This window comes from Aotus nancymaae, unplaced genomic scaffold (genome assembly GCF_030222135.1).
Source record: "Aotus nancymaae isolate 86718 unplaced genomic scaffold, 86718_ANA_hifiasm-v0.15.2.pri h1tg000030l, whole genome shotgun sequence".
Taxonomy (NCBI): Eukaryota; Metazoa; Chordata; class Mammalia; order Primates; family Aotidae; genus Aotus; species Aotus nancymaae.
Genome location: NW_026988443.1, coordinates 15,712,099 through 15,730,741, shown reverse-complemented (window position 1 = coordinate 15,730,741; position 18,643 = coordinate 15,712,099). Strand labels below are relative to the sequence as shown.

The 18,643-nt window shown below is 35.1% G+C and overlaps 1 pseudogene; it reads left to right on the top strand.

Annotated features, from left to right (window-relative positions):
• The window catches only part of LOC105724160 (dihydroxyacetone phosphate acyltransferase-like), a 99,959-nt pseudogene extending 82,352 nt beyond the window's left edge, over positions 1–17,607 (top strand).
• Positions 17,608–18,643: the final 1,036 nt, after the last annotated feature.

Sequence of the window (18,643 nt, the reverse complement as noted above, 5' to 3'; positions counted from 1 at the left end):
CTAATTAAACAAATATTACTCTTAGAGCATGTGTTGTCTGAATGCATTGCACCAGGCAGTCCGCCAACATGAATGCTGTCATTTGGTGATATTGCCTTGCAATGTGATGATAATCTTTGGCTGACATTTGAAGATGTGGCCTTTTTTAACACAGTCTATGTCAGGTTGTGGTATCAATAATGCTGTTGACACTAAAAAAGGAAAGTATTTTCATAACATTTGCCTGGAAACAAAGTGCTTGTTAGTATAATGTTAGCATTTAAGAGTTCTATACCTTGGTGTCTACATATGCATGCATATATACATATATAAAATTATTATGTGGGAAACAGGCAAGTCAACCTAAAGGAGTTTATATAAGGATAAATTAAGATTATTTCTGTGATCGTATTTATGCCAGTCTTAAACTTATAGCAGCTACTCAATAAAATATTAGTTTATTTTCCTCATCTTTTATTTTCAAGGCACTGGAATGGGCACTCTGTATCTTACATAAGGCAGTAAATTTTTTTGTTTCCCCTTTATCTACAAAAGAATGAATTTTATTAAATTATTATGAAGCCTCTTGAGTAACATCATTTTATAAATAGTAGATTTTTACAATAGCCCTGTAAAACAGCCAATTTTCCCCTCATACAATCTCTTGACTATCATCTAAAGCAATGGTTCTCAACCTTGGCTGCTCATGAAAATCTCCCAGAGAGCTCCTAAAAATCCCTATAAGCAGGCCTCTCCTGAGATCAATCAAATCATAGTCTTAGGGGCAGGGACTGTGACATGTCTGTTTTAAAAGTTCCCCAGGTGATTTAAATAGGAAGTCAGGGTTGAGAAGCAGTGTTCTGAGTACCATGTATAGTGAGGCCAAGATTATCTTACAAAAATGCATGTGCTCATCTTTTCAGAAAATGTATTTTCCTTTTGAAATCCTACTCTGCTTTCAAGTCCAAAAAGAATTGTCAGCTCTGTTATGAACACTTTCTGTCTGAAATAGCCTTTATTCTTTAATAAACTAATCTTTGGGTATATGTCTATTATAGTACTTACAGTGACCTATAATGAAAAAAAAAACTGAAATGTTGGACTCTTTTTTAGAAGATAAGTTCCTTGAAGGCCAGGATAATTTCTAGAACCTTTTTACCAGTTAGAATAGTGAATTTCTATACAATATAATTTTATTATTTTTAATCAAAATTAAAACAAAGAAATCTCTGCATAATTATAATTTTATAATATAATTTTACAATTATTATAATTTAAAATTATTGTAATTTAATAATGGTCCTTTAATAATGTTAATAAATAGAGGTAGACTTTCAAAAGTCTACCTGTCTCATAGAGGTACCTCTATATCAAAGTCTACCTATATTTATATATACATCTTTATCTCTATATGCATGTTTATAATGATACATATGTATATCTAGATATAGATATAGATCAATATGTATCAATATAGATATGTATAAAGATATAAATATAGGTGTATATAATCAGTCCAACAAATGCATATTTTTATATTATCTTGGAATTTTAAATTGATTTTAATACAAAAACTTTTTGAATAACTTCATATTTTCTTAAAATAGTAGGGATAGAACTTTGTTTTTAAAATGTAATTGATGCTCAAAAATATTTGATGGTAATTTTTTTCATGGCATTAATACATCTTTTAAAATATTTCTTTGAATATCTAACTGAAAATTATAACATACTCATTGTTTCTCAATAATTATCAGAGAAGGGGAAAGGGGCAGTGAATTATATAGATTTAGTTTTTAAAGGACTGTTGGAAGAATGAGATCACTTTTGAAAAGGAATCAATACGGTTGAATTGGGAACTATGGATCCCAGTTTCAAATCTGACAAACATTTACTGGTTGTATTCTCTTTCTGCATCTCATTTTCCTTCTCTGTATTTGTACTTTTTATAAGACAAAACTGAAGTAAGCAACTTTTTCTATCACTTTCATGAAGGAGAAAAAAAAAGTTCATGAACTTTCGATTCTACATAACTGTAGTTGGATAATGGCAGATTCGAGTCAATGACCAAGCCTCCCTCTCTAGATGTTTTATCCTTGATGATTTAGGAAAGAGACTGAAACGTTCTTACATGTTGATGATGACTTTCCCTTTAAATTTTTATCAGGTAGGAAAGATCTAAAGAGGGTAACTGGAAAGTACCTATTTGAAAAGAAAAAAAAAATGCCCTACGCACCACTGCACTCAGCCTAGGCAACAGAGTGATACTCTGTCTCTAAAAAAAAAAAATGTAAAAAATTAAAATAAAGAAAAAAATAGCTTCAAAAAATTGCATCTAGTATGTCGCAAATGTGAAAACGTCTATATTCTGGAGATACCAACATTGCTAAGATTAAAAAGAAAAGAAATAGGGAAGAAAACATGAACCTGTATTTGTAGATATCAGTGATAATTTTTTTTTTAGTTAATATTTTATATGCCTATTGAAGCCTTGAAATTTCACTAGATCAACTAAAGGACTAAATATTTGATATATTTTTAATTAGTTTATTAATTTTTATTGTTTTTTTCAACTTTTATTTTAGGTTCAGGTGGTACATGTGAAATTTGTTACATGGGCAAACTCTGTGTTGCTGAGGTTTGGCGTATGTATGAATGATCCATCCAGGTAGTCTAGTATAGCCAAGGAGACAGGCTTCAGAAGAAGCCAAATCTGCCAACACCTTGATCTTGGACATCCAGCCTCCAGAACTGTGAGAAATAAATTTGTTATTTAACCCATCCAGTATGTTTTTTTTTTTTTCTTATGGCAGCCAGGCATAGTACCACAAATAGACTCTTGCTTCTTTAGTCAGGCAGATGTGGACTGAAAACCCAGCTACTCCATTTGCTTTTTATTCTTGGAAAATTTAGCTCCCTTTTTTTTAATGTAAAATATACATAGTAATAATATATTAAATACCTCATGTTTTATCTACAAGGAGTAATAAATATGCATTGCATGTAAATGGTATATAACAGGCAGTGAAAGTTTATGTCCCTACCACTTATAATATCTTCCAGTTTGCTCTTATTGACCTATATCCCTCTCAAAGTTTGGTATACAGATCTAGAGGCAGTGTTCCATGTATACTTTCATGTGAATTTGACCATAGGCACAAATGATAACTTCATAAATAGTTGACCTCATACATTGATATTATTTTAGGAAAAGTAGCTAACTATTCTTTCTCTTCAGTGAAAGGGAGAAAGGGAATGCTTTGGTAACAAGTTTGATGTTTCTAAACTTTCACTGAGGACAGGCATTGCAGGATTTATTGAAGTCATCTTGTCTCCATGTTCCTGAGATACTTGCTGTTCCTGACTGCAACAATTTGTCATCTACAGGACTCCCACTCTTACTGTGGGGGAAAAGAAAGCAGTTTTATATCAATAAACCACAGGCAGCTTATTCACTTGCCCCCCAGAAATTGTTCATTACTTTTAAGAGGAAAGAATGGCTGAAAAATGTGTAGGTTTCCACAGATGGTCATTTGGAAACTACAAACTGCTCCACCTGGACGTAAAACTGCGCATCAAAAAGAAAGCAGTGGAATTCCTTTGAAGTGAAGGACAAGCTCATATTTTGAGCTATGTTTGAGATTGTACTGCTGTTTAAATGTGTTAAATAAGGGTATATACATATATATTTAATATGATTTTAGAGAGTTCAGGCAAATCTAATGGTAATGAACAAATATTTTAAAAAATAATTACTGTTAAACAATAATAAAATTTAACGTGATCTTCATCATAAGTAATTTATAAGTTATATATTCAATTTGTAAGCCACTTTACCATCCAGAAGCTTGCCTTATTTTGAACTTAATTTTTACCATCCAGAAGCTTGCCTTATTTTGAACTTAATTTAACTTTCATAAAGTATAAATGATAAATAACATCAGTGACCTGCAAATATTTTAGTACAAAGTAATCGTTTTACAAAACATTTTCTCTCATAGCTCATGCATGCAGTAAAGCATTGCCTACAAAATAATATTTATATATACTAATAATTTATTCATTCTTCATGTTTTCTTTAAAGGCATACATAATACCAATTTTAGCTTTTTGTTCATGAGGAAAAATCAGACTAATCACATATAACTAATACATTTATTTATTTTCCATCTTTTATTTATTCAACATAACTATGAGCATGATGCAATTGTGATACAACAGTGAAGTGGGCAAACATGAAAATTTTCCCCATGAATTAAACAGTCTACTGAAAAGACAAAGACAGTTGATAAGTAGTAACAACAACAGCAGCAAAAACATGGTATGCCTGAGAAACTGACACAGCCAAGAAGAACCTAAAGAAGTAATGATTATTAGATATAATATGATATCTTAACCAGCATCTGGGACAGAAAAAGGGCATCAGGTTAAAATTAAGGAAATTTGAATTAAGTATGAATGCTCTTTGTGACAAATCTATCAAACAAATATAAGATTTTAATAGGGGAGATTGGGTGTGAGGCAAGTTTCTATTACATTCAAAACTTTTCCGAACATTTAAAAGTGTTCTGAAATAAAGACTATTTGTAAAATGTAGTCAGAAGGATTAGTGAGAGAGCAATATGGCAGCAATAGCACTGGTCTTAATATATTTTTTCAAATCTCCTAATACAGAAAGCAGCTAGGAGAACTAGCCCCTACACACACCCTTGCAAAAAAATATTTAAAATAAATAAATAAAAGCCAACATCTTAAGACAACAACAAAAAATAATAAAAACCTGAGGGGAAAGTATTCTTGCAAAAGACAGAAACAGTAAGGCCAACCACCAAGAGTAAAAAGAGGTATGTGGGTTAAGACTGCCATGCAGGCACAAGCTGAGGTATGACAAAGGGAGCTTCTGATCATCCTAAAAGCTGTAGAATAGAAAAATGGTTAACAAGCACTCATTATCTAAAGAAGGGCTCCCTCCTGAGAGTGGCGGCCACAACTGGGTTTCTGAGTACTACAGTAAATTTTGAGAGTGGGCTTCAGATGTTCCAGTACATAGGGAAGTTCAAAGGGCTCTAGGGCTCTCTTTTATATTGTTACATAAGGTGTAAGGATCGTGTGGGAAGGTCTGATTGTCTGGAATGGCTTGAATTCTCAGGGATATATTGAATAACCAGCAAAAGTCAGAGGCTCCTAATGAGGAGAAACTACTGGAAATAGAACAAAGGTATGGACTTCAGGGGAAAAGGAGAACGATGGTTCAAATAAAATGGGAAGTGAGGACCAGAAGAGGCAGATAACAAAATGTGCTGGAGAAATCTAGATGGAAAGGCACTCTTTTTAATTCTTTTGTGTAGCCGGGTATGGGGAACCCTATAACCACAAGACTAATAACCCTATTCTTTCCCACTCTTACCATCCTGGGAAGAAGCCACTTCCCAAGAAGTAAGTCTATGTAACTTTAAACAGCTTTATTTAGGTAAAATTTGTATGCAACAAACTGCATATGTGTTTTTGTGCCATTCGTTGAAAGGACATTTTTCTCTACTAACGTTTTTTTGCAGCTTTGTTGAAGATTATTCCATCAAGTATATCTGGTCTGTATCTGGGCCCTAGTGTGTACCTTTGATCTCTCTATTGTCACCAATACTATATTTTTCTTAATTATTGTAACTTTGTAACATGTCAACTGAGACAGTGTAAGTCTCACTAATTTGTTGTTCTCATTCAATTTTGTGTTCAATAATCTAGGTTCTTTCCAATTTGATATGGAGTTTAAAATCAGCTTGTCATTTTCTAAAGGAAAATAATATGCTCTTGGAATGTTTATTGAGATTGTGTTGAATCTATAATTTAGAGAGAACTGATAAATTATCAATTTGAGTCTTCTGATCCAGGAAAATGAGAATACCTCTCCATTAATTTACTTCTTCTTCTTGTTTCTCTCAAAAATATTGTATAGGTTTCAGTGTACTGGAATCATATATAGTTTTTCATATTTATCCCTGAATATTTATTTAATATGTCTGACATAAAGGGAATCTTTATTTTCAATTTCTAGTATTTCTATATCAGTATCTGGAAATACAATTGGATTTTGTTTATCTACATTATATGCTACAATGTTGCTAAATTCACTTCTCCTAAAATTTTTGTTTTTTATAGATTCCTTGTGATTTTCTTATAATGTAAATTATTTTGACTACAAATAAATTTCTGTTTTTTTACTTTCAAGTATGACAACTTTGATTTTCTCTTCACATCTATTACACTGACTAGAGAATCTGAGTATGATGTTGAAATCAAGCAGTGAGAGTGTTTAATGTTGCTTTGGAACAAAGCATTCAGTTTTCACTATTAAAGTATGTTATTGGCAGATATTTTTCAGGATGTGCTTTATCTGGTTGAGAAGATTCCTTATTATTTCTAGTTTATTTAGATGTTTTGTCAGGAATTGATGTAAGATTTTGTCAAATGTGTTTTCTGCATCAGTTGACATGATACAAATTCCCATTTTATCTCCTTTGTTGACTTATTGGGTTTATTAGTTACATCTCCTTTTTATTTTATTTTAGAGTTTGATTTAGGTTTGATTGTATTTAGTGTTTGATACACATATATGTGTGTGTGTGCATGTATATAACATACATATAAAACTTATACATATATGTTGCTAGAGTCTATCTTTTAGTAAAATTATACTACTTCTTATACAGTATAAGGACCTAAAAGGAATGTATCCATTTATTCCTCTCACCACGTTTTGTCAGCATATATTATAAACACCAAAAGATATTGTTACTAACTTTGCTTTAAAGACTCAATTATCCCTTTCAAAGATTTAAATGATAAGAAACTACCTTAGCATTTACCCATGTGGTAATCATTTCTGATGATGTTTTATTTGTGTATGTTCGGATTTCCATGGACTTTGTCTTTCTACTTGAATTTCTTCTTGCACTGCCAAATTGCTGGTGAAAATTCTTTTAATTTTTAAAGATCTACAATGTTTTACTTTATCTTTGTTTTTTTTGGAAAACATTGTCTCTAGCCATAGAATTTAAGTTCTCGTGTGTGTGTGTGTGTGTGTGTGTGTGTGTGTGTGTGTGTGGTGTTTCCTCCTTCAGCACGTTGCTCCTTTTTAATTTTTTTTTTATTCCCATTGCTTTCTGGAATTTTTTTTTTTTTTTTTTTTGGGGGGGAGGAATGGTTTGACTCTACGGCCCAGGCTTCAGTGCATTGGCATCATGTGAGCTCACTGCAACCTACACCTCCCAGGCTCAGGTGATTCTCAGTCTTCTGAGTAGCTGGGACTACAGACAGGCATCACCAAGCCCAGCTAGTTTTTGTATCTATTTTTAGAGACTAATTTTCACCATGTGGCCCAGGCCGGTCTCAAACTCCTGGGCTCAAGCAATACATCTACCTTGACCTCCCAAAGTGTTGGGATTACAGGCCACTGTGCCCAGCCTATTCTGTTATTTGTATCTTTGTTCCTCTCTATGTATTGTATCTTTTCCTCTCTGGTTCTTTTAAGGTGTTCTTTTTACACTGGTTTTAAGCAGCATGTTTATAATTTGTGTTATTATAGCATTCTTCATGTTTCATGGTTCATAAGCTTTAGTCTGTGTCTTTATGATTTATATAAAATGCCAAAATTTTTCTGATGTTATTTCTGTTATATTATTTATGTTCTTCTTCCCTTTATTTTCTTTGGGAATTCTAATTGCACATATAGTAAGCCACTTGAGGTTGTTCTGCAACTCACTGATGCTCTGATTTTTTTGTGATGATTATTCTTCCTTTATCATTTTAGATCATTTCCATTGCTATATCTTCAATTTACTAATCTTATAAATGATAGGCATTGGGGTTTTTACTCAGAGTTCTCTAATCACATTATGCATTTTTTTTTGTTTTGTTTATTTTCTTTAGACAAGCCTTTGGAGACTTTTGTGGAAATGCTGGGAAAGGTGGTAAAAGGACACTGTATTAGTTTCCTAGAGCTCTTGTTACAAAGGTCAACAAACTGGGCAGTTTAAATGACAATAAAATTATTATTATTTCTCAATTCTAGACATTAGAAGTCTAAAATCAAGATATTGGAAGACTTAGGCTCCCCCCTACCCCCTCCTCCAGGACTCAGGACTCTGTCCTTTTTTTATTTTTTTTTTAAACAGAGTCCCACTGTGTCACCCAAGCTGGAGTGAAGTGGCATGATCCTGGCTCAATGCAACCTCCGCCTCCCTCCCGTGTTCAAACGATTCTCATGCCTCAGTCTCCCAAGCAGCTGGGATTACAGTCATGTGCACCACACCTGACTAGTTTTTGTGTTTTATAGTAGAGATGGGATTTCACCACTTGGCCAGGCTGGCCTCAAACTCCTGACCTCAGATGATCCACCCGCCTTGGCCTCCCAAAGTGCTGGGTTTACAGGCTTGAGCCACTGTGCCTGGTCTCAGGACTCTGTTCTATTGCTGTCTCCTAACTTGTGGTGATGGCCAGCAATCTTTGACATTTATTGGATTATAAATGCATCACTCTAATACACTAATCTCTGCCTGCATCTTCACATGGCGTTCTCCCCATGTCTTTGTGTCTTCACAAATTCTTGTAAGGGCACCAGTCATATTGGAATAGGGGCCCATCCTACTGCAGCATAACCTCAACTAAATACATCTGCCTCAGTTTATTTACAAATAAGATCACATCCTGAGCTAGCAGGAATTTTTACTTCTACATGTCTCTTTCACGAGAAGCAATTCAATCCCTAACAGATGCACTGCTATCTGATGTAAGAAGTATTCCCCCAAAGGCTCACAGGGTCAAAACAGAGGACAATGCCTTAAAAGGTGATTAATCTTTACAAATTGCAGGGTGAAAATAAATAAGTCCTTGGCTTCAAGAAAAGGTTATTTTTGAACAGCAGTTCTTAAATGCAGCACTTATATTTTATTAATAATTAATAAATGATTAATGCAGATTGCTTTCTTCCAAATAAATTATCAGAATGTGTTATAACAGATGTGAATAAATCATGGACTTTAGTTCAGGAGTTGTCTGCAGAAATGTCAAGAGTATAATATATTATATTTAAATATTAGTTATGTATCTGAAATATGGGCTAGGACTCAATTGTAATATATTAACCACTATTTCTATCAATGAGTCATTAATTATTGAAACTCAATGTATTCTGAAATAACTTTCTGGATGTTTTATTGTTTAAAGCATGTATTGATGCTGATTTAATTTCTCTTTTCCTTTTAGTAGTGTGTAATTAGATTGGAAAAAAAATCATCTATGACAATTAGAGACAGTCCAAAACATTAGCAATACAGTAAAAAAAGTTATACTACATTGTTCTTTCCTATTAAGAAATGGAATTGTTTATTCAAAGAATTTTAAATAGTTCTTTTCACAGAAATAGCATTTACATGAGAATAAACAAGCAGCATGATCATGATCTAATTGTCATCACCATCATCATTGACACTATCAGGTGCTGACTTTGTGTTTGGCGTTGAGAATTATGTTCTAAAAATATCATTCTGGGCCTGGCGCAGTGGCTCGTTCTAAAAATATCATTCTGGGCCTGGCGCAGTGGCTCATGCCTGTAATCCCAGCACTTAGGGAAACCAACGCGGGTTTATCACCTGAGGTTGGGAGTTCGAGACCAGCCTGACCAACATGGAGAACCTCCATTTCTACTAAAAATACAAATTTAGCTGGGCATGTTGGCACATACTGGTAATCCCAGCTACTTGGGAGGCTGAGGCAGAAGAATAGCTTGAACCTGGGAGGCAGAGGTTGCGGTGAGCTGAGATTGCACCATTGCACTCCAGCCTGGCCAATAAGAGTGAAACTACGTCTCAAAAAAAAAAGTATTCCAACCTCAAAACAATCTTAAGAATTAACTATTATTTTATTATACATGAGAAAACTGAGTTTTGAAGATGTTAGAAAAATTCCAGCACACAGTTCACAAGTAAGAGCTAGTATTCAAACTCAAAACAGCCTAACTCTAGAGACAGTGCTATTAATTTTTTATATCCCAAGAGGATCTGGGCTTCAGGACAATGAAATTTGAAAAGGTTATGCTGTTTGAACATGATAATTCATTGAAACACTTGGGATTTGATGTCCCTTACTTATAATTTGAAAGTATTAAAGATAACAACTAGTGTGTATAGTGCAGTCAATAATGCACTTCTTAGTGCTTTACATATATTAACTCATTTAATCCTCAAAATAACAGAAGGTGGTAAATTTCACACTTCTGTTTTACAGATGACAAAACTAAGACATGGTGATATTAAGTAACTTTTCCAAGGCTATACTTTAATAATTGTACAAAAATGTGAAACCAAATTATCTCTGCAAAGACTCTGCTTCTAACAACTACACTCTATTATTCTATGTATTTATATGTCTATGTACATATGCCTTCATGTACATATGTGTTTAAATAGAAGATTCCCACTGTCTCTGAACTATGAGCATCTGTGACTCTCTGTTTTATATCTGTTATTTTATTTTTATGTCTGGGTCTTATTTCCATTGCCCAAGAGCATTTCAAGGTGAGTTGTACTCCAAAATCTCATTAGAAGAAATATTTTTGTCAATTGGGAAGCACTAAACAAGCGTTGGAAATCGTCCAGTTTCAGAAATCCAAATTAGCCCTGGAGGACTAAATGTCCCAAGAACATGATGGTGAGCAAAGCAAGAATGAAGTATCGCTAGTCCAGGTTCTCCATGATTATTTCCAAAATAATCTTTCATCCTTATCTCCCATCATGCTCTGCAAGACTGCCAGACCCCAGTTTGGTCCAAATTCCTGAATGCCAAATGCATACTTCTTCTCTTACTCTTGTGTCTTTAATGCCTTGGCCTAGAAGTAACAAATCCCAGAATTAAAATCAAAGACAGTAAACCAAGGACCTGAAAATTCAAGAAGAATTGAGTGGTGACATAAAGCAGGTGTTATGTGTCATCTTCAGTTGTATATTTTGGTCTGAAAATGATATTTTAGTTGTGTATTTCAAACTGCCTGTCCTAATGTTATTTCATCGTAGGTTTAAGTAACAACTATTATGTGGCAGAGAATAGAGCTGTGCACAAAATCCATCTCATCTTCTTCCTAGATCTACAGCTAACCCACATTTACCAGCTACTCTGGTGATCATGTGAATAGCTCATGTAATATTCTGCCCCAGTAGTGAGCAGAATTGATGCTCACTGCAACTGGGAATGGTTCACAGAAAGCTTCATGAATCCTTGATGTCCTTTAGTCCTTTTCTGAGGAGGATAAAAGATAATACAATGGTCTCATGGAAAGTGGCCAAGTCACCAGGAAGAAGAGACCTCACTAGGTTCCTCAATTTACCGCTTGGAGTTGAGTTGCCTGCTGATCTTTATTTCGGGTGAGCAAAAACAGGCTTTTCTTATGTTTGAACAGGTATATCCTTCTGAGGCATTTGTTGCTGTAGCCAGTTATCTTAAACACTTTATAAATTAAAATAAATAAGTAGCCAAAAGTTGTCATTATTAAAACATATACTCAGGGAGGCAGGCATTATCTCCACTTTCCAGATAGCTAAATTTCTGGGTGTACAATTTTTTGCTAACCTCTCCAACTTCATCCTGTTTCAATCTTTCCTCAAGCCCACTAAATTCCAAGAGAATGCTAGAAATAGATGTATAATTTTTTCCTCTGTATCTCCTGTTTTCTAGGCCCAGAGTGTTGTTTTCTGGCATCTTTTAATGCCTAGCTCCTTTTTTAGCTTTCAGGTGTTATTACAAATATGGAGATTGCACTACCTAGTACCGCAAGACTCTCTGGCAAAAGCTGGTAGTATGGCATGATGGTTACAGGCTCCAGCTCCAGAGCTAGGTTGTCCCATCTGGAAGTTACTAGCTAAATGTAGCATTTTCTCAGTTACAGTAACCACATTTCATGCACTCATTAGTTACATGGGTCTTGTGACTGCTATATTGGACAGGGCAGATTAAAAACATTTCCATAGTCACAGATAGTTGGACTAAACAGTGCTGCACTAAAGGTAGACTTGAAACTATAAACAACTGACTTGGCTCTTGGTATCTCTATTTTCTATAATATCTCAAATAGTTTGAAAATTAAATGAGACATATGTAAAATACATAAAATAGTGCTTAGTGGAAAATAAAAGCATGAATTATTATTTTCATCTCTAAGCACATGTTTCAGGGTTCTGTAAGGTTCTTCTAACAGCTTCAATCTTAAGCAACTTGTACTAACCTATTTTGTTTAACATACCATGTCCCCTATTCCCTTAATTTTGTTTTGCCATAAAATAAAAATAATTTTTATTTTATCCTTCTCCTTGAATCTAGTACTTGGCTTTACTTCTGGTCACCATTTTTACTTTTATTTGAAAAAATAATTAGATCCCCCCAACAGCCTGACTAAACTGTCCCAATGATTGTTTAAGTTAAATTCTTAATTTGCAGTTCTAAAGACAAAGATTTTTGCAGATTCTGGTTCACTAAATGAATTCACTCTTGAACAGAGAAGAAAGGCTCTTACTTACAAGTGAATAAAAAGCATATGTGAATGCTGCCTTTCCACCACCCCCGGAATTCAATGAGAAATAAGCCATGGGGATTAGCCCAGAGAGGAGTAAGACTGACAGGATTTGCCGCTGCATTCAGGGTATGAAGAGCAGAAAGAAAGATGTGCTGATCGTTTCAGAAGCACTCCGCCTATTTTGTCATTTTGGACAAATATCCCAACTCTACATAAAATTCCAACAAACATAATTATAATCATGTGACCCAGAATTTAATTCTCGTTATTCAGGTTACACTAGAGAAATGCTGTGAAGAACCAGCATCTTTTAGTCTACCTGGACATAGTCATGGTTGTTACAGAATATGGGGGTGAACTGTCTGTCCCATACACAAGCAGCCAATCAATTCTTTAATTATATCACTAAAAGCTGATTCTTTCCTCTATCCATTTATCCCATAGCAATGTTGTATTATTGACCTAAGGAAGAGAGTCTTCCTCACAACATGGATAGTACTGGGCACCTCTACAAATATCACATCCCTGCCTAACTAGTCAGTCCCCTAGACACCATGCAAGCTATTACTACTAATAATAAACAAAATCTATGACAACTTCTGCCGTTTATTGAGTGTCCTACATGTTAAGTACATCACTTGGCATTTTAAAAAAGACAAAATAGCCGGGGAACCGTGGCTTACGCCTGTAATCCCAGCATTTTGGGAGGGCGACGCAGGCAGATCAAGAGGTCAAGAGTTTGAGACTGGCCTGGCCAATATGGCGAAACCCCATCTCTACTAAAAAAAAAAAAAAAAAAAAATGCAAAAATTATCCTGGTGTGGTGGCACACACACACCTGTAGTCCCAGCTACTCAGGAGGCTGAGGCAGGAAAATCGCTTGAACCTGGGAGGTGGAGGTTGCGGTGAGCCGAGATTGTGCCACTGCACTCCAGCCTTGGTGACAAAGTGAGACTCCATCTCCAAAAAAGAAAAAGGAAAAATAAAAAAGACAAAATAATAAAAGTATCTTCAAGTTGAGAGAATAAAAGGCAATGTATCTTGAAATAATTAAAAATAATACTAGAAAGTTTAAAATTTTCACAGAAAAGTTTTGCCCCCTATAAGAACAGCAACTAATGTTTAGGCCCAACACTATCAACTCCATGTCTGTGTTTTAGAGAAGTGGCTAAGAACAAAGATCTCCCAATCAATACAGAGGGGGGATGATCAGGTACATTAAAGAAAACTCTTGGAATAGGGTATAGATTTTCAACTCTGAAGTGCTAAATGATTGCCTGAGTGCTCCTTAAAGACTTCGTAATTCGAAGTATTTTGGAGTGAACCCCTGGGATATATATTTTAACTAGGTAGCCAGGCAATTAGGCTATCTTTTCTTTCAGAGACCATGCCTTAGAGAGAGAGGTATAGTTTTCTTCCTTTGAGCCAAATGTGCTTACTGAAAGTCAAATTCCAGATGATGAACTGGCCTACTAATAGCAGCCAATGATAATTTTCTGCCAAAATATCTTAAAAATGAAAAGGGGACAGGAAAGCAGAGGTTTTAACTTATTAAACAGAGAGACAGATTGGCATATTAAAAAATTCATTCATTTACTCAGCAAGTGCTGATGCTAGCCAGAAACTGTGCTAGATGTTTGGATTATAATAAAAATTGCATGGAAATTACAGTCTAAGGGATAACGCCAAATGAGTTAATCTCTACAAACTGAAAGGCAAGCTGCAATGAACATTACAGAAGAGGATCCTAGGATCTGAGGGATACAAGAAGATGACGAATGGAAATACCAAGGCATCACCTTGAATTTACTACAAAATCCCCCACAAGCTGTGGTATGAAGGGCCTAACTGATGCTCTCCTGCTTCAGAACCAGCTATTCATGAACTCTTACGCTGTGGTGGAAAAGACTTTATGGCTGAAGGTTCACCCCAGGCATTCAGAGGGTTTCAGTTTGGCCTAAGGTTCAAGGAAGCTCAAACTGATGCTATTACTGGAGATTGAAGATTGAAGATTCTTTGAGTAGCACAGTGTACAGCAGTCTTTAAGGACTGTCCAATATGGTTTTGTATTTCAACCCTCTCCAGTGTTTGTGCAACTTTGTTCAATTTACTTAACTTGCTCAGTCATAATTTCTTTCTTTGTATAATACAAAAGACAATACTTATCATCTATAGTTTTGTGATGATTAAGTATATATTTTTTATTTCATTTAATCGCTACTTCAAAGTAATTCAAGTAGCACTTTTAAATAAAATAGAAAATAGGGCCAAGAACAAACTTTCTTCTCCATCTATTTTAGCCTTTTAAATTGCCTCATTTAATCTCCTAGCTTTAAATGACAATATTACACTGGTAACCCTTTAAACTCCAGACTAAATACTCAAGACTTAAAATTTCTACCATATTTTATTGCTCATTCTTGAATTGTTAGCATCTCAGTAAACAGGACAATGTTTAGCCAAAATAAAATTTTATCAAGTCTTTTCTTTTAATGTCACACAATATATAGCCTCTCTGTAAAGCCTGTTAGTTTTATCTTTAAAATTTACTCCAGGGTTAAGGTGAAGGCAACCGGGGTCATGTGGACCAGGGACAGGGTGTCAACACTCTACATGAAAGAAACTCCCCAGTGACAGCACCACAGCCACTTAGCGAAGAATCCCAGGCTCTGCCCAAGTCATCAGCCGTACCATGGACTCCCCAGCTCATCTACTTTCATTTACCCATTGGCTCCACCAACCCCAATACCGTGTGCTCTTCTACTCAAAGGAGCTCAAAAACTGGCATGAATTTGAAAACATTGTACAGGAGAGGAGGCATGTCAGTGACTTGAAATTTGCAATGAAATGCTACACTCCTCTTGTTTATAGGGAATTATTCCATGTAAGCCAAGTAATATTAAATGCAGCATTCTCAATTGTGAAGAGATTTATTAGATGTTTGTCTACTTCAAATTTCATCTTAAAATTTGATCCCAAACGTTGGAGGTGGTGTCTAGTGGGAGGTGTTTGAGTTATGGCTAGTAATGAGTGAGTTTTATCCTACAAGAACTGAGTGTTAAAAATAGTCTGGCACCTTCCTTCCCTCTCTCTCCTGCTTCCCCTCTCACCGTGTGACAGGTCAGCTCCTCATCCCCTTCTGCCATGAGTGGAGGCTTCTTCCTGAGGCCTCACCAGAAGCAGATGCTGGAGCCACGCTGTACATCCTGAAAAGCTCTAAGTCAAATAAACCTCTTTTCTTTATAAATTACCCAGCCTCCGTTATTCCTTTATAGCAGCACTAAAGGACTAAGACAGTCGTTAAACAACTTTCTAAGGAATTCCAAAGGAAGTTAGTGAGATCTTCAATTAAATGAGTCACAAACTACATCAGTTTTTAAACCATTCAGTTTTTCATCTTTTCCCTGAGCAAAATATTTAAACAAATTTTCTCAAAGGTGTGTACAAATGAAGAAGGTATTCAGAACTGTAACAAGCCAACCAGAAGCATCTTGTTCTTCTGCTTAGTCATCCAAGTGACATTGACTTTCTGGTGTTGACTTTCCTTTCATACAACTATGATTTGTCAGTGCCAGTTATAGTAGCAGGAATGGACTTCCTGAAAATGAGACCAGTTGGTGAGCTGCTGTGAATACCGGGTGCCTGTTTCACGTGGTGCATTTCTGGTGGCAATAAACTCTGCTGAGTTGTACTCTCTAAATATGTAAAAACTATTTTATGAAATGGTTATGTGTCTGCTAAATTTTTCCTAGAAAAGACAAGAAGCTGCTCTGCCAAGATTCATTAACAATCATGAATATGTTACTGATGAACAATATTCATCAATAACATATTCATGAATATTGTTATGAAGTCATTTTTAAATAAGTTTTTGAGATCTGCCTTATCCCCAGTTAGCAATAGTTATGCTAAATTACTAGGAGAAATTGTGCATGTGTATATATATATATATATATATATATATATATATATATATATATATGTGTGTGTGTGTGTGTTTCTAGAGGTTCCTAAACCAAAACAACCTATACAATTGGATTGCTGAAATCCAGAAAGATTCTCTCTAAAATTTTTGAAACTTTTGTGCACACTTTGGAGACGCTGTGTCACTTTGATCTCTGGAAGCTGGGTGGATGAATCCTATTAGGCCTACAAAATTCAGCTTCTGCAAATTGAAAGCCCAGTTCTGAGACTCTGGGCCTAATAGTTTCTGTTCTGCTTCAGAACCAGCCATCCATGGACACTCATGCTCTGGTGGAAAAGATTTTATGGCTGAAAGGGTCATCCCAGGTGTTTAGAGGGTTTCCATTTGGCCCAATAATAAACCTGCCAAAGATGTGTCCACTTCAACATACTTCTGCATTCCAACATCACCAGCTTTGTCAAAGATCAAGTGATTCTGAAAGTGGACTCCGGAGACTCAGTAGTGGCTCATGGAGTTATTTTCCAGTATGTCACTATCCTCATTGCTCGACTTATAGGAACCTGTTGCTCAACACTTTTGTCCATTCTTCTTTAGTAGCTATAACCATGCAGATGACATCTGGGTTCCGGAAAGAGGATGTCTACAGTTGCTTTTTTTTCCTATTTGATTTTTTTTTTTCAGAGGAGTTCATCTTCCTTCCAGGAAACACACTAAAACACTTTGAAGAAGTAAATGTGAAGAGAACATTCTAGTTACAGATAAAGGAAAATACCATTTAGAATTTTTAATAGGACTCTTTACATTTTTGTGGAATGTTATCAGATAATTTGCAAATACCTCTTAAGCAAAGAAGAGGACTACTTTACTTAAAAATGGTACTTGGCTGTAGTTAGAAAATATATGTCAGCCTCTCGATCAAGGTGCCTCTCAGTGCTATGATGTATTATCTTCTGACGTGCGGAAAAATGCCTTAGCAGCTTTGTTAGTAGAGAAGAAAAAGATTAATAATGACTGTATATTTAATGTGAATAAACTTGCCCCAACCAAATTAGAAGAAATGCTTGGTTGTAACACTCCAAAGGGAAAACAAATCATTGCAAACTTGAATAATCACCAAAGAGTTATGAAAAATTTGGTCACATGATTACTGTCATCAAATCACTCTTATTCCAACAAACACGGAAGTCAAGGGGCAGACACATTTTTTCTTACTTTATAAGACTTTGAGAACAGACCTCCATAGAGAGGAAGAAATGATCAATGGAAGAAATGAGGAAGTAATCTTCCCAAACAACATGGCTATCAGGCATTTGTATCCAACTCTCTGTGTTTAAAGTAAATACATAAATGAATAAATACATTTCAATTCTGACCACTTTTCCTTGGCTCTGTGACAAATTTAAGCCACCAACATCTCCTACCTCGTCCACTGACACAGCTTCCCAATAGGTGTTCCTATTTCAGCTCTGACAAAAGACACCCTGACTCTTCCACTTAACAAAGTTGTCACTATTATGGTAAATTGAAATCATGTCATCACCCTGTTTAAAACCTTCCAATACTTTCATATTCCATGTAAAATTAAATGTATTTCTTTAATGCTAGCTTACATTTCTAACATGATCTGCCTCTTCTCACTTCTCTGATTTTATCTTTGATCATAGCTCCCTTATTTCCCTGCATCCACTGTGGCTTGCAATTCTTCCAACAGGCCAAATGGTGCTTGTTTCCACTAGCACCCCTTCATACATGTTGCTATCTCTGCTTTGATATTTCATCTTGTTCCCCTGACTACCCTTTATAAAACAAAATACCTTCCATCAGTTACATTCTATTTCTTTATCTTTCTTATATTATCAGTACTCCTTTGTCTATTTATATTATTACATGTACCACTGCAGTTACCTTGCTTTCTATTTTTTGATTAATTGTCTTATATTTTTTAATTATAACTGCAAGAATGCAAAAAACAATGTCTGCTTGGTTTCTACTGTATCTTCAAAATATATATGGTCTAGCACATATATAGATTACAATATTATTTCCACTTTAAATAGTATTGGCTATAAGACATGAATGTGCCAGGCACACAAATCATTCAATAGATGGCATAGTAACCAAAAATGCAGCAGATATAATTGTCAGTTTCCTCTTTCACTCCCCCTCTAGCTATTTTAAAC